At 45.9% G+C, this 16,928-nt stretch overlaps 1 long non-coding RNA gene across 1 annotated transcript; it reads left to right on the forward strand.

Moving 5' to 3' along the window:
* Nucleotides 1-6,755: 6,755 nt before the first annotated feature.
* Nucleotides 6,756-13,074, forward strand: LOC148140969 (uncharacterized). Its single transcript, XR_015752936.1, has 3 exons — nt 6,756-7,188; nt 9,612-9,765; nt 10,963-13,074. It is a non-coding gene; the product is annotated as an uncharacterized LOC148140969 (long non-coding RNA).
* The last annotated feature ends 3,854 nt before the right edge of the window (nt 13,075-16,928 follow it).

The following is a 16,928-nucleotide window of genomic DNA, read 5'->3' on the forward strand; positions in this document are numbered from 1 at the left end:
ACTGCAACACAGTAATAGTAATACATCGCAAGTTTACCCGAAGGATGCTGACAATCACAAGTGACCCGGTTTACATGGACTTGTGCAAGGATCAGACCGAAACAGATGATCAGCCTGCTCCATCCAACTGATCAGATAACTTCTGTTCTTGAGCTAGCTAGCTACTGCCCTGAGGCATGATCTCTTATACCACATCCATGTAAGCAGCTTGCGTCATCAGTCTTTGATAGGTTGACCTCACTGCCCAGGCTTCAGCGACTGATGGGTTGCCCACTGGTTAACAAGGCAAGTTCAGACTTACAGGTTGACAGGACCAGAGGAGGCAGTCTCCGTTTCTGGACAGTCCTTTGGATGGAAATGTAACCGGGGATTTCCAACCCCTCACCCGCCTTGTGGGAGAGCATGAACCTCATCCCACATCATTGAGCTCATCGGGGAGTGAGTTTGCGTATAGAGCGTGAAGCCAGTGCAACCCTCCACCCTGTGGTTAAATTCGGCACGAGGACCCTCTTCATCTGGTTAACGTGGAACCAACTCACGTACTTGGACAGTTGAACAGCATTGACCATGGGACTGTCCTAGTCCACAATACTGTTCAGGTCTCGAAACTTCCTACCCTTTGCATCGTTCTGTACCATCGACTGGTTTCCAACATCACACTCCTGTGTTTCATTTGGCATCAGCAACACTTTATTTGACTAGTGTCTGTTCCCAGTGGCTGCTTGTCTGTACAATTGCTGCAACCATATCCATAGATCATGAGTGAATTGATGTAGTTCACCTTTTTATCTGCTGGTGTTAGTGTAAATGTCAGTATTACAAGGCATGAGAGATTCTGCAGCAGCCTGTAACTGACTCGTCAGCGAGTAATCCATCCACTTCAATATCTGTCTCCATATATTCATGAGGGCCAAGTGAAACACCTCATCCTATCTCTGAGGTTGACCAATGAGTTTTGTTCTGCAGGATCATTTTAATGGTCCTTGTTCATGCACTCCACTATTCCTGAAAATTTAGCAGTGTGGGATACACGCTATTTACCCTCTGTCTCCAACAATCTTAAGGTAGTTTGCATCACTTGTCCCGTGAAATAACTTCCCTAATCCCATTCCACTATATCCGGCAAACCTCACCTCAAAAGCATTTCCTTCACCAGGATCCAACCTACCAGAGAAACCCTTCAGCCACTTTGTAAAATTGTCTCCCAGAAGCAGGTAGGTATTCCATCTTTTAGTCACGGGCAGAGGACCAATAAAATCGATTTGTATGGACCACCACTGCCCATCCACCTGTTTGGTAACTCCCAATATGGCTTTCCTGTTCTGAGGACTCTATGATAATTTGGAAGCAGTCCAAAGATCCTTTCATATGGGCCTCCACATCTACAACTACCATCCCACCTCTCTCATATATTCCCAGGTTCCCTCACTTCCCAGACATCCTGCATCGGGGCCTCCATGGGCTGACTGCATGAACTCCAGTTGGTAACCCTGAGGCACCAGCCTCTTGTTCCCCTTAAATAACACACTTTTCTACACTACTCTTTCACGAGCCTGCCAGGGTCTTTTCAACTCATTTTTCTCCCTGCACACAGCTCCTTCCTCACTCGTTATCGTTGCCACTATCCCTGAATCATAGGGATCCCATAGATTATCTTTGTCAGCCACTCTCTGGGCAATTCGTCAGCTCTTTTATTGCCCTCCCGCCAGACTTCAGCTTTCAAATTTTTAGGGCTTTTATCTATGGATGTTCTGGGTTCTTGAGGGCTTTCTCCTCAGCTGAGGTGAACCCTCTCAGGGCCCATATAGTCAGATACTAGGTACAGGAGTTACACGTGAACTTAGAGTCAGAACAGATAGAACTGGCTATGGAGAATTCCTGCGAGTGGAATGACCACATGGGCTATTGCTATCAGATCAGCCTTCTGGGCACTCAGAATTGAGGGCAGCCTCAGGGCCAACTCTGCTTCTCTGTCCAGCTCATAACTACCATACTCGATTCTTGTCTCCCCATTTACTACCAAGCTTGAGCCATCCACAAATATGTCCCTCTGGGTGCATGCCTACACATTTACCACCCTAATTGCCCCATACCCTTTCTACAGTGCAGAGATGAGTCTCATCCTCAGATACCACATTTCCAGTCAGCATCGGTTCATTGAATGGTTTGACCTTAGCCTCCATGCCATTCAGGGCAAGGTCCACTGGACTGCACTGCTCACACTGACACCCTTAATCCTCACCACTTCCCCAAAAGCCTTGTTGGTGTGTTGTGGGTGATCAGGATTACATTGGGTGTGCTGGTATCCACTGCAAAATGTTTCCCAACCCAGAAAGTGGCCACGAGGTGTCTTTCACAGATAGAATGTACTTCCTTATCATCCAACGTGATGCCAGAGACATATGCTACTGACAGGACCTGCCTTGTACCTTCTGCATTAGGAATGCACTAGGGGGCAATGGTATGGTGCTATTAGCGTTAGATTATTAATCCAGAGTCCCAGAGACTGTGCTTGGGTCCTGGGTTTGAATCCTACCCTGGCTGATGGAACTTGAATTCAGCATTAAAAAAAAGGAAACCCCCATGTGGTTCATTCATGTCCTTTAGGGAAGGAAACTACCCGGTGTGACCTACATGGGACTCCAGACCCACAGCAAATGTGGTTGACTCTTAACTGCCTTCTGGGCAATTACGGATGGACAATGAATGCTGGCCTAACTAGTGACACCCATATTCCATGAATGAATTTATTTTTTAAAAATGTCCGAATCCATTGCCTCGATTTCTAGGTAAAATCTCATTGGGATCTACGGCCCATTGGGTGGTGCTGTCTAAAAATCAGATTTGACTCAGACGAAGACGTCTTTGCCAGCCAGCGGTCTACTGCCAGTCCACCCCTTCTGGAGCAACTGGAGTAAGGGGACTGAAATGGCTGCATAATCCTCGATAAACTCCCTGCAGTAACCCGTCAAGGAGGACTGGACCCAAGGAACACTGCTGGGTCGCTTTACTTCCTGTAATACCTGCCATTTCCCTTCCTTTGTTGCTATCTCTCCTAGTTTAAGGGCCAACCCAAAAAGCTGAAGGGTGAGAGGGGAAAGATATAAAAGGGACCTAAGGGGCAACTTTTTCACACAGAAGGTGGTACATGTATGAAAGGAGCTGCCAGAGGATGTGGTGGAGGCTGGTACAATTGCAACATTTAAAAGGCATCTGGATGGGTATATGAATAGGAAGGGTTTGGAGGGATATGGGCCGGGTGCTGGTAGGTGGGACTAGATTGGATTGGGATATCTGGTCGGCATGGATGGGTTGGACCGAAGGGTCTGTTCCCATGCTGTACATCTCTATTACTCTGCCCAATAAGAGCCTTTCTGGGGTTGATCTTGAGCCCCACCTTCTGGCAACATCTTCTCCAGAAGAGTCAAGGGCTGCCCTTCAGTTTTTGAGACCTGCGGTAAGCCGTCCACATACTGCAGTAACTGCTTATTATAGAGATGCCGACCAGATATCCCAACCCAATCTAGTCCCACCTGCCAGCACCCGGCCCATATCCCTCCAAACCCTTCTGGGGATACTGAACTCTTCTACTCCATACTCTGTGCCATACTCTGGTGGAAAACGGAGGGGCGATTATGAAACCTTGGGGCAGACAGGTGCATTTGTCTGTTGTTGGCTTTAACAATTTAGATGTGAACATGAACATGTCCTGGCCCTCGGCCCTCACTGGGATGAACTGTCAATCTTCAACCTCACAGAATAGTGACTGTCGACCCCAGCAGCACAGCTATTGTGGGTGCGCAGGCAGCGATATTCTTATTCGAGACGCGGGAATCCAACCTCTTACGTCAGGATCCATTGGGCTTCCATAATGGCCAATTGGGGAATTCATATTAGTGACCGCAGGAGACAGTACTCCCTGCTCCATCAGTGACGAACCTGTCATCTCCAGATCCCACTCCACTTCCCTTGGGAAGGAATACCGTTTCTGGGGTCGCGATATAGGATTTCCTCCCATCTGCATCTCCCTTTCCCGCATTTTCCGAGTCATGTTTATACTTCGCAAAATCCCCTTTTCCCAGGATTATGCCTGGTACCGCACTGATATCTTTCCTAAGAAGTCCCTGTAAATCATGTGACTTTTTTGCCGCTTCACAATCCATCTCTCCCCCTGTGGTGGGGTGGGGAAGAGTGGAGGGCCAGGTTCCCTCCCCACTCTGGGTAAGGACCTTTCTCATTTGAGTTCTGATTTCAGCTGCCTCTCGGCATCGTTCCTCTTTCTTTTGGGAATCAGATGTGCCTTATTTTCTCCATTTATGAAGGAAGATTTATTTAGGGCCCAGCATTCCTGATTAAAGTGCCCTTCCTACCAGAACCTTGTTGTCAACTCTTGCATTGGCGACCCCATTGGCTCTCTATTCTTTCCCTTCTTACTTCAATACCTTGAGGATAGAGCTTTTCACTTCACACATTTTCCCTTTCGACTTCTATTTTGGCCTCTATTTCTTCTCCTACTTTTCGAAACAAAAAGTCATTTTCCTCAACACTGAAGCTTCTGTATTACTAGTGGCCATTGGGTTAAATTCTTCAAACGTTGCCTGTGCACATGGGAGGGATTGGTCTATCAGAGTCCTCAACCAGTGAGATAAGGCTTTTTTTTCTATTCAGGAACACTATGAGTCACCGTCTTACAAACTGCCCACAATCGGCAGGGGACTCATTAGGTTCTGGATCAGTGGTGCTGGAAGAGCACAGCAATTCAGACAGCATCCGAGGAGCTTCGAAATCGACGTTTCGGGCAAAAGCCCTTCATCAGGAATAAAGGCAGAGAGCCTGAAGCGTGGAGAGATAAGCTAGAGGAGGGTGGAGGTGGGGAGAGAGTAGCATAGAGTACAATGGGTGAGTGGGGGAGGAGATGAAGGTGATAGGTCAGGGAGGAGAGGGTGGAGTGGATAGGTGGAAAAGGAGCTGGGCAGGTCAGACAAGTCCGGACAAGTCAAGGGGACAGTGTTGCTGGAGGTTAGAAACGAGGATGAGGTGGGGGAAGGGGAAATGAGGAAGCTGTTGAAGTCCACATTGATGCCCTGGGGTTGAAGTGTTCCGAGGCGAAAGATGAGGCGTTCTTCCTCCAGGCGTCTGGCGGTGAGGGAGCAGTGGTGAAGGAGGCCCAGCACCTCCATTTCCTCAGCAGAGTGGGAGGGGGAGTTGAAATGTTGGGCCACGGGGTGGTGTGGTTGATTGGTGCGGGTGTCTCGGAGATGTTCCCTAAAGCGCTCTGCTAGGAGGCGCCCAGTCTCCCCAATGTAGAGGAGACCGCATCGGGAGCAACGGATACAATAAATGATATTAGTGGATGTGCAGGTAAAACTTTGATGGATGTGGAAGGCTCCTTTAGGGCCTTGGATGGAGGTGAGGGAGGAGGTGTGGGCACAGGTTTTACAGTTCCTGCGGTGGCAGGGGAAAGTGCCAGGATGGGAGGGTGGGTCGTAGGGGGGCGTGGACCTGACCAGGTAGTCACGGAGGGAATGGTCTTTGCGGAAGGCGGAAAGGGGTGGGGAGGGAAATATATCCCTGGTGGTGGGGTCTTTTTGGAGGTGGCGGAAATGTCGGCGAATGATTTGGTTTATGCGGAGGTTTGTAGGGTGGAAGGTGCGCACCAGGGACGTTCTGTCCTTGTTACGGTTGGAGGAGTGAGGTCTGAGGACGGAGGTGCGGGATGTGGACGAGATGCGTTAGAGGGCATCTTTAACCAAGTGGGAAGGGAAATTGCGATCTCTAAAGAAGGAGGCCATCTGGTGTGTTCTATGGTGGAACTGGTCCTCCTGGGAGCAGATACGGCGGAGGCGGAGGAATTGGGAATACGGGATGGCATTTTTGCAAGAGATAGGGTGGGAAGAGGTGTAATCCAGGTAGCTGTGGGAGTCGGTGGGTTTGTAAAAAATGTCAGTGTCAAGTCGGTCGTCACTAATGGAGATGGAGAGGTCCAGGAAGGGGAGGGAGGTGTCAGAGATGGTCCAGGTAAATTTAAGGTCAGGGTGGAATGTGTTGGTGAAGTTGATGAATTGCTCAACCTCCTCGCGGGAGCACGAGGTGGCGCCAATGCAGTCATCAATGTAGCGGAGGAAGAGGTGGGGAGTGGTGCCGGTGTAATTACGGAAGATCAACTGTTCTACGTAGCCAACAAAGAGACAGGCATAGCTGGGGCCCATACGTGTGCCCATGGCTACCCCTTTGGTCTGGAGGAAGTGGGAGGATTCAAAGGAGAACTTGTTAAGGGTGAGGACCAGTTCGGCCAAACGAATGAGAGTGTCGGTGGAAGGGTACTATTGGGGACGTCCGGAGAGGGAAAAACGAGGGCTTGGAGGCCCTGGTCATGGCGGATGGAGGTGTAGAGGGATTGGATATCCATGGTGAAGATGAGGCGTTGGTGGCCGGGGAAATGGAAGTCTTGGAGGAGGTGGAGGGCGTGGGTGGTGTCTCGAACGTATGTGGGGAGTTCCTGGACTAGGGAGGATAGAACAGTGTCAAGGTAGGTAGAGATGAGTTCAGTGAGGCAGGAGCATGCTGAGATAATGGGCCGGCCAGGGTGGTCAGGCTTGTGGATCTTGGGAAGGAGGTAGAACTGGGCAGTGCGGGGTTCCCAGACTATGAGGTTGGAAGCTGTGGGTGGGAGATCTCCTGAGGTGATGAGGTTCTGTATGGTCTGGGAGATGATGGTTTGGTGATGGGGGGGGGGTGGGGTCATGGTCGAGGGGTCAGTAGGAAGAGTTGTCCTCGAGTTGGCGTTTGGCTTCAGCGGTGTAGAGGTCAGTGCGCCAGACTACCACTGCGCCCCCTTTATCCGCTGGTTTAACGGTGAGGTTGGGATTAGAGCAGAGGGATTGGACTCATTAGGCCATTGTTGGAGATTACCTCAGAGCTTGGTCGGTATTCCCTTAAGTGCTACCCATATCAACTAGCATATCATTTTGGAGTGCGGCATATCCTGCTGTTCCCTATTCGGAAGCAATGGGGGAGGCCAGTAAACAGGCTGCTGTAGATATGGTAAAGAACAGCATTTGCCGGTTTCCAATCCACCCCTCAAACCATGCAAATTTATGGATGACAGCCAACTCCGGGAAATGCCCAGGCGTGTCCTTTCCAATGAGTAATTTAGAAGATTTTCAGCCAGTCTCCGGAATTGATCAGGTATCACGGTATTCATGTTCTATTTCTGACCATTCGCAGCCGATTTATTCGGCTCTGTATCATAGGGCTCTGCACCAACGTCGGTCTTGTCCTCCCATTACATACACTGTCCCTCTTGTTTATCCCGGAGCCTCCTGCAGCTTGTCCTCCGCGGTTCTCTCCAAGCTGTGGTGAGGTGTCAGCACGTCAGCCGCCGCACTGACACCCACTTCCAGAAGTCACTGCCACACACGGGCTGCGGAGGCCTGCGCAGCGGAAATAAAATTACAAAGTCATCGATTAGCTATTTTCAGGAGTTTTTGTGCTACCTCAGCTCTGCAGTGCTGTGTACATCCCATTCCTCTAAGAATGTCACTGCCACTGGTAATTGACAACACTGTCAACCAGGCCGCTACACCATTTCTCCCTTTCTAACTCATATTTCCGTTAACTTTGTTCTTCTGAGAAATAGTCAACACACATCTACTGCACTGTGTTTGATTTTAACAGGACTGGTCCCAGACATACTGGGTTACTAGTTGGGTTCACCACCTGCTCACTTGCAATGCTTAATCCCTTTAGAAAACACTAGGTCGACAGTCCAGTGACTTTCTAATGATTATGTGCCCTTCCGACAGATTGACCTCTCATAAGGGCATGTTCAGATTTTTTTTTCTTATTTTAGCAGACACAGCAAATTTCGGGTTACGACATACAGATTACTCGGGGGATACTGTCCTCTGCACCATCCGAAGATTTACAGAAAAGTGACTTCACACAACTCAGTTCTGTTGAACAAGGTTGACGGAGAGGTTCCGCCAGCACTGCTTTGTATCACTGACACTGATGCCTTGTCGGCTGCTGAAAAGCGCGAAAGAACATCCTCAGCTTACTACTCGATAAAATGTTACGGCCGTCATTGTCTATCACATAGCCTTATTGTGTCCTCTCACTATCCAAAGCAATGCAATCTCTCTCTGTACTGCACTGCAACAAAGACTATGGACATGAACTGAATGGGAACTTGGTGTGGAGGAGGCACCTTCTAGCCCCAGTGGAAGAAGCTGTTGCATTGCAGATATACTGGATATCATGAATGGTGTTTTGACCGGCACATCTAACCGGAGTTGTGTTACTGTCCCTCCACTATCTATATCGCATTTTATTTAACATCAACAACTTTGGATCTCCAACATCATTATTACACCATGAAGGCACCTTTGACTGGAAACACCCCATTAGAATTGACAGGAAAGCTCTCCTGAGTATTAGGTCTATAGCCTGCCTCAGACGCTTCTATAAAACCATAAGAAATCAGAACAGGAGTAGGCCACTTGGCCCCTTGAGCCTGCTCCACCATTCAATAGGATGGTGGCTGACCTCACTGTAACCCTTGATTCCCCAACTGATCAAGAATCTATCGCTGCCTTAAATATACACAAGGACTCTGCCTCCACAGCTCTCTATAGCAAGGAGTTTTATAACCCACTTAGAGAAGAAATCCTCCCCCGTCTCAATCTTAAATTGATGTCTCTATTGTAAGATGGTGCACTCTGATCCTAGACTCTTCCATAAGGGGAAACATGTATTTACCTTGTCAAGCCCTTTAAGATTCCTATATGTTTCAATACCTCTCATTCTTCCAAATTACAATAAGTTTCAACCTGTTCAATTTTTTCCATAAAATAATCCCTCCATACCACGGATCATCGTGGTGAATCTTCTCTGAACTGCCGACACTGAGATAAATTTTCTTAAGGGGAACAAGGGATATCTGGTCGGCATGGACGAGTTGGACCGAACGGTCTGTTTCCGTACTGTACATCTCTATGACTCTCTGACTCCAAACTGCTCACAGTACTCCAGCTGTGGTCTCACCAGTGCCTTATATAGTTGCAGGAAGATTTTCTAATCCTTATACTCTAACTCTCTTGGAATAAGGACTAACATTCCATTAGCCTTCCTGATTACCTGCTTTTCTAGCTCTCTGTGTTCAATATTCAAGTACACCAGCTCTTTTTGTGTTGCAGTTTCCCGCTATTTAAATAATATTCTATTCTTTTATTCTCCCTTCCAAAATGAACATCACATTTTCTCACAGTATGTTTCAATTACCAGCCTTTGCCCACTTACTGAACCTATCGAAATCTCTCTATAGAATGATTCGGAGATGCCGGTGTTGGACTGGGGTGTACAAAGTTAAAAATCACACAACACCAGGTTATAGTCCAACAGGTTTAACTGGAAGCACTAGCTTTTGGAGCGACGCTCCTTCATCACGTGATTGTGGAGGGCTCGATCGAGCGTGTGTTACGATCGAGCCCTCCACAATCACCTAATGAAGGAGCGTTGTGCGATTTTTAACTCTCTATAAAATGTAATTCTATCGCAACCTGTCTTTCTAACTATTTTTATGTTTGTTCTTCCCCCTCTTGTGGAGAAAGTGAGGACTGCGGATGCTGGAGATCAGAGCTGAAAATGTGTTGATGGAACAGCGCAGCAGGTCAGGCAGCATCCAAGGAACAGGAGAATCGACGTTTCGGGCATAAGCCCTTCTTCAGGAATGAGGAAAGTGTATCCAGCAGGCTAAGATAAAAGGTAGGGAGGAGGGACTTGGGGGAGGGGCGTCGGAAATATGATAGGTGGAAAGAGGTCAAGGTGAGGGTGATAGGTCAGACTGGGGTGGGGGCGGAGAGGTCAGGAAGAAGATTGCAGGTTAGGAAGGCGGTGCTGAATTCGATGGATTTGACTGAGACAAGGTGGGGGGAGGGGAAATGAGGAAACTGGTGAAATCCGAGTTCATCCCTTGTGGTTGGAGGGTTCATAGGCGGAAGATGAGGCGCTCTTCCTCCAACCGTCGTGTAGTTGTGGTCTGGCGATGGAGGAGTCCAAAGACCTGCATATCCTTGGTGGAGTGGGAGGGGGAGTTGAAGTGTTGAGCCACAGGGTGGTTGGGTTGGTTGGTCCGGGTGTCCCAGAGGTGTTCTCTGAAACGCTCCGCAAGTAGCCGGCCTGTCTCCCCAATATAGAGGAGGCCACATCGGGTGCAGAGGATGCAATAGATGATGTGTGTGGAGGTGCAGGTGAATCTGTGGCGGATATGGAAGTTTCCTTTGGGGCCTTGGAGGGAGGTGAGGGGGGAGGTGTGGGCGCAAGTCTTGCACCTCCTGCGGTTGCAGGGGAAGGTGCCGGGAGTGGAGGTTGGGTTGGTGGGGGGTGTGGATCTGACGAAGGAGTCACGGAGGGAGTGGTCTTTACGGAATGCTGATAGGGGAATATATCCTTGGTGGGTGGGGTCCGTTTGGAGGTGGCATCATCCGCCGTCATTTCCGCCAATCCTAACACAGAGAATTTATAGCAAAAATTTACAGTGTGATGTAGCTGAAATTATACATTGAAAAATTGATTGTCTGTTAAGCCTTTCATCTGTTAGAATACTTCTTTCATGTGTAAATCACAAAACGTTTTTTTAAAAAGTTGCATTCTCGGGTTAGCTGTTAACAATGGTGATAGCTAGACAATATGTTGAAGGTGTTAGCCCCCTGTGTTCTCTGTCTATGCCATGATGTTTAGAGTGACTCTAATCTAAAAAGTGAGATAACGGAGTTTTACATAAATTTATGCAGTTTTTGAGCTCAGAGTTCTACATGAATTCATGCAGTTTTTGAACAAAGTACAATGTAACCCTGAAATTATAGAAGGGTCTCTGAACGCAAAATGTTAAAACTGTTTCCCTTCACAGATACTGCCATTCCTCTGAGTTTCTTCAGTGATTTCTGTTTTTGTTTATTTCAGATCTCCAGCATCCACAACTCTTTGTTTTATGACAGCTTTTCATCTTGCTCAGCAAGTCCCAGGTGATCCCATGATAACCAAGCCACCTGACCTGATGGCAAGCAGATTTCTATAACCCTCCAACATCTCTTAGTACAAGGATATTCTGGTTGCTGTTCAGTCAGAAAGATGGTTTAAAACAATTTTGCTAACTTCACTTTTACTGGACATTTCTGACATGGTTCTGCCCAAGAATTGGGAAGAAATTGGTGTGCACTGAGTGGGAGGTTCTCCTAGTATCTCACGAGGAGACTGGAGTTTGATTGTTCATTTGATATTTTACTGGAAGAGACTTTAGTATTGTGTCTCCTTTCATTTGTTGAGCTCCAACATGGATGTGACTGGAATTGCTCATGGAATTTGCTCAGTTCTGTTCCTGTCAGGTTGTTTTGCTCTGTTTATTACCTGCTACTCTTGGCGTTTAGCTTGCGTGTATTCTTCTATAGTACATTCATTAGATTTAAACCTGCAATCTTAAGAATCCCAGACATGTGTTGCTCCAGACATGTTGATCCATTGGTTTGATGATGATCAAAGAATGAGGGCTGTGAGATTGTGGAATACAATTCTGCTGCTGCTGATGGCACATTGCACCTCATGGGCACCCATTTTTGGGATCTGACCTTCCCATTCCCTTGATGTCTGTTTCCTCGTGATAATGAACATGGTAAATTACTCACTGATCAGTTGAGAAGGGAGTGGTAGTTTTCCTTGAACATGTTTGACCTGAAACTGTGAGACTCCATGGAGTCAATATTGAGGACATCCCCACCTGCCAGTGGGATGGGACATTACCAGGGTTGGTGATGGAGGAGTTTGGGATGTTCCCAGGTTTATATAATTCAGTGAGTTTCATTGCTAGTTGAGCAATCTGTGGGGCAGTTCTCCTCACTTGGGGACTTGTCCTCAAACCTTGGTAAGACAAGACTTTACAGATTTCACTGACCTAAGATTACCTTCATCTTACAAAGTCAGGATTGTCCAGATCTCTCCAAAATTTCTCTTATTAATGGACTTTGATGTGATTGTTTACTATTATTTGTTTGCCACTTCAGATGGCAGTTTGGTGTCAATGATGTTGTGTGAGACTGGAGTCACATATAAAACAGACCAGACATTTGTAACAGGTTCTCTTCCCTGAAGGATAATACTCAGATTTTTATGACAAGCTGAAGGAATTCGTATTTTTATTTTGATTCTATTTCACAAATTCACAAAATTAATTAATTTCACCTTCACAACGTAGAGTGGTTGAGGTGGAGAGCAGAGATGTCTTGAAGGGAAAATTAAAGAAACAGATGAGTGAGAAAGAAACAGAAGGATATGCTGATAGAATGAGAGGAAATGAGGTAAGAGGAGACTCATATGAAGCATAAACACCAAATGGATCAATTGGATCAAATGGCCTGTTTCTCACTGTAATTCTATAGATATAACTCATATCATATACAATCTGCCCCTTTTCATTTTTAAGAGGAAGCCTCACTGTCCAAGACTCTAGAAGCAGAGAACTCAAGCTTTTAGTTCAGCTGTCATTAGAAAATTTTCAATCATAGACAAAACTAAAAGTCTTCCTGGGTCGACATTAATCCTGATCCAAATCATTCATGATTTTTTTGTCTCATTTTTACAAAAAAACACTCAGGGAGTACACAAAAGCTGTTTACCAACTGCCTGTGTAAAGAAGACATTTTGGTACCACTGTGGTAATTCCCTCTGCAAGAGAAGCAGCGCAGAACAATTCTCTCTAAATAGCACAGTATGCCACATGCCTGTTTAAAAGATTTTACCTGAAAGCCTCAGCCTTTCCAAACGGTTTTTGATAGTTTTGCCTAGTCACTGTGGCTGATAGCTGAATTTTGGATATGCAGTCTGCATGAGTGCACTGTATCTAATTTCCCAGGATAAAGCAGAACCCTTAAACAGCTACACAAAAGCAGTATTTTCCTCAGCTTCTAGGACTTCCTTTTAATCAGTATGCTTTCTTCAAATAACTTTGGAAAAGAAGTAGAGAAATTTTAAAAGTCTTCATTGAATAAACATTTCTCTTGATTTTTTTCAAATGTTGAACCCATACTCTAAGGATAAAACTGGTTTTTCATCAACTTGCCACGATCTCATAGTGATTTGACTGCCTGATTTAAGCTCCACCCAACTGTCTTTTCCATTGTCCTCAAGATGCCTGGGAAGATGGGGGTCTCAGTGGAGGCAAGAAAGTTCCCATATTGTCTGCTCTTGGTCACTATCCAGCATCCCTGTGGAAAATAGGGACAGTCAAATGAGGAAAAATAAAGAAATTGCATCTGATACACCCAGACAGGAGAATACCAGATTATGGAACAGTCTTTAACTGAAGAAAACGTTTGACACCCCTTCCCAAAACCTTGAACATCAACTTTCTCCGACCTCAACATCAAACGTGGCAATGTGATCCATCCACCACCATGACTGCTTTGAAAAAGCAACTTATAAATCCACAGCCTCCAATCCTAGAAGGTCAAGGGCAGCAGATATATGGGAGACTACCACCTGGAGGTTCCCCTTAACCCATTCGCCATGTTGACTTGGGACTATATCAACTTTGGTTCACTGTCACTGGGTCAATATCCTTGAACAGCCCTAATCCACTTTCTACCCCAACTCCTCCACAGTACTATAAGTGGACATAATCCACATTTGACTTCAGCACTTCAAGAAGGCACAACCTGCTCAGTGCATTTAGAAATGAGCAGTAAAGGTTGACCTCGTCAGTGAAGCCTCGATGCTGTGCACTTATAAACAAAAGAAAACAAATTGAAGAGTTCACATAACCAATTGAGAAAATAAGAATTACAAGCAGCAAAGTTTCCTTTCCCTGTTTTACAGAAGGATTGAACCTTACAACACTAGAGAATACAGAGAGGATAGCCACCACAGAAAGATTCTGACTATCACCAAAGGAATAACTGCACAGCTATAGGAAGACACCCAGTCTCTTCACAGCATTGCTCAACACAGAGAAGGTGAGGCAGTGAAACCATCCTCTGGAAATTGATTGTGTAAAGGGAATTTTGACATATCGTCAGATCTGAAACTGGTCAGTGGTGTGGAGTGTTCCATCAGAACCAACTTTTCTGAAGAGTTGGCTGTGGGTGATCGGTCAGGGTGAGTGGCTCCAAGTGTGGTGAGAGCTTCAATCATTTATTGAGCGTCATGAATCACTGACTCATCCCTACAGAAAAGAGACCGTTCAAGTGTGAGGCATGTGAAGCATGTGAGCAGAGCTTTTTAAGATATCCCCTCTCTTAAGATGCATCTGTTAACACAAGGGCAGCTATATGGGAGATAAGCCAATTAAGTGTGAGGTGTGTGACCAAGCCTTCACACATCCATCCAAATTTGAAACTCACCAACGTGTCCACACAGGAGAGAGGCCATTTGAGTGTGAGTTGTGCAAAAAGGTCTTTGCACAGTTATCAGGCCTTGTAAAACACAGGTCTATTCACATAGTAAAGAAACCATTTACGTGAGGTGTGCAACAAATCACTCTTCATATGCACCAATGTGTTCATGTAGGAGATAAACCATTTACATGTGGGTTGTGTGACAAATCATTCTTCACATTACCATACCTCCGTGCACACCAATGCATTCATACAGCAGAGAAACAATTCACATGTGATGGATGTGACAAATCATTCTATACATTATCACACCTCCGCGCACACCAACATGTTCACACAGGGGAAAAACCATTCACTTGCAAAGTGTGCAACAAATCATTCTCAGCGTCTTCAGATCTTCGCAAACACCAACGCATTCAGGTGTCAGCAGTGCAACAAATCGTTCTTATGACCATCAGATCTCCGTAAGCACTAATGTATTCACACTGGGGAGAAACCATTCACATGTGAGGCATGTGAAAAGTCAGTCTCTTCAGTGTCTGACCTCCGCAGACATGAACAAATTCACACAGCGGAGAAACCATTCAGGTGCTTGACGTGTAAGAATTCATTCTCAATATTGTCAAATCTCCATGTACACCAATGCATTCACACAGAGGAGAAACCATTCACGTGTAAGATATGCAACAAATCATTTACACAGTAAACACAGCTATCGGTCCATCAGAGGATTCACATGGGGGAGAGACCATTTACGTGCGAGGAATATGGGAAATCATTCTCACATTCATCAAATCTCCACCAACATGAACGTGTTCACACAAGGGAGAAACTATTCCAGTGTGAGGTGTGTGACATCATCAGGCCTCCTGCGACACAAGAGAATCCACACAACAGAATTCGATAGTATGGCAAGACTTTCACCCACTCTCCTGATCCCCTGAAATACCAGTGCATCCACAATAAGAAACCATTCAGATGTGGGGTGTGTGACAAGGCTTTCACACAGTCACTGTATATCTCCTGGTCCATCAACACACTCACACAGGGAGTAACCATATCAGTTTAAATTCAGGAGAAAAGCTTTCACACAGTTGTCATACCTCCTGGAACACCAGCGAATCAACATGGGAGACAAACCTTTCCAGTGTGACCTGTACGCCTGGAAGTATTAATTTTAATACAACAACCAGTACCATCCTGTAGTCATCTCATTTACTAATTACCTCAAGAAAGCCATTTTAACATCAATAACACAGATGTCTGTAAATGTAATGAATGAACCTTGACTGAATTATGATTAACAATTGCTGTGATCAAAAATTGCATGAGAAAGACTGCGTTTTCATTTCAGTGTTGATATATGTTTACCAGGAAGTTGCCTGGGGTATGGAGGTTCTTAGCTATGAAGATAGGTTGGATAGACTGGGTTTGTTTTCACTGGAATGCAAGGGGTTGAGGGACAACCTGATAGAAGTTTATAAGATTGTGAGTATGAGTCTTTTTCCCAGGGTGGAAGGGTCAATTATTGGGGACACAGGTTCAGGTTGGGGGGTGGAGGTGGTGAGTTTAAGAGATGAACGAAGCAGGTTTTTCACACAAAGGGTGGCGAGTGCCTGGAAGGTGCTGCAGGAGGAGGTGGTGGAAGGAGACACATTAGCATTAGCATTCAAAAAATGCCTGGATGAATACATGAATAGGAAGGGAATGCAGGAATATGGATCCTGTAAGAGAAGACAGTTTTAGTAGGAAAGGGCAAAATGTGTCGGTGGAAGATTGGAGGGCCGAAGGGCCTATTCTTGTGCTATATTGTTCTTTATGTCTATGTAAGAATCTGCTGTTGGATGGGATTGTATTGAAATCCTGATAATTTCTGTTGGACAGCATTTCAAGCCCTTATTGAGTCTGGCTGAATGAATACAGAATTGTTTGAAATCAGATTCAGGACCACTGTGAAGCAACTCCCATCGTATTCCTGTAGGGCACACTGAGATCAGGTTATTTGTTGGGGAAACTTAAGTTTCCTCAGCCCCTGATACCTTGCTTTAATAATGATGTGATATGTCATTTTGATTGGTTCAAAGTCTGGTATAAGCTGAGTATTGTGTTGTTTGTCTGTTGGCAATCTTCGATATAGATTCGTAACTCCCAATAAAGGGGATGTCAAACACTTTGGTAGGAAGAATGGAGGCATAGACTATTTTCTAAATGGGGAGAAAGTTCAGAAATCTGAGTGCAAAGGGAATTGGAAGTCCTAGTCCAGGTTTCTCTTAAGGTAAACTTGCGCGTTGAGTTGGTAGTAAGGAAGGCAAATAGAATGTTATAATTCATCTCGAGAGTGCTAGAATATAAAAGCAGGAATGTACTTCTGAGGCTTTATAAAGGTCTGGTCACTCCACATTTAGAGAATTGTGAGCAATTTTGGGCCCCATACCTCAGGAAGGATGTACTGACCTGCAGTGGGATCAGAGGAGGTTCACGAGAGTGATCCCAGGAGTGAAAGGCTTAACATGTGAGGAATGTTTGACGACTCTGCGTCTATAC

The sequence above is a fragment of the Chiloscyllium plagiosum genome, unplaced genomic scaffold, assembly GCF_037043375.1.
Source record: "Chiloscyllium plagiosum isolate Xiang-an unplaced genomic scaffold, Cpla_swu_hap1 HiC_scaffold_35, whole genome shotgun sequence".
Classification (NCBI taxonomy): Eukaryota; Metazoa; Chordata; class Chondrichthyes; order Orectolobiformes; family Hemiscylliidae; genus Chiloscyllium; species Chiloscyllium plagiosum.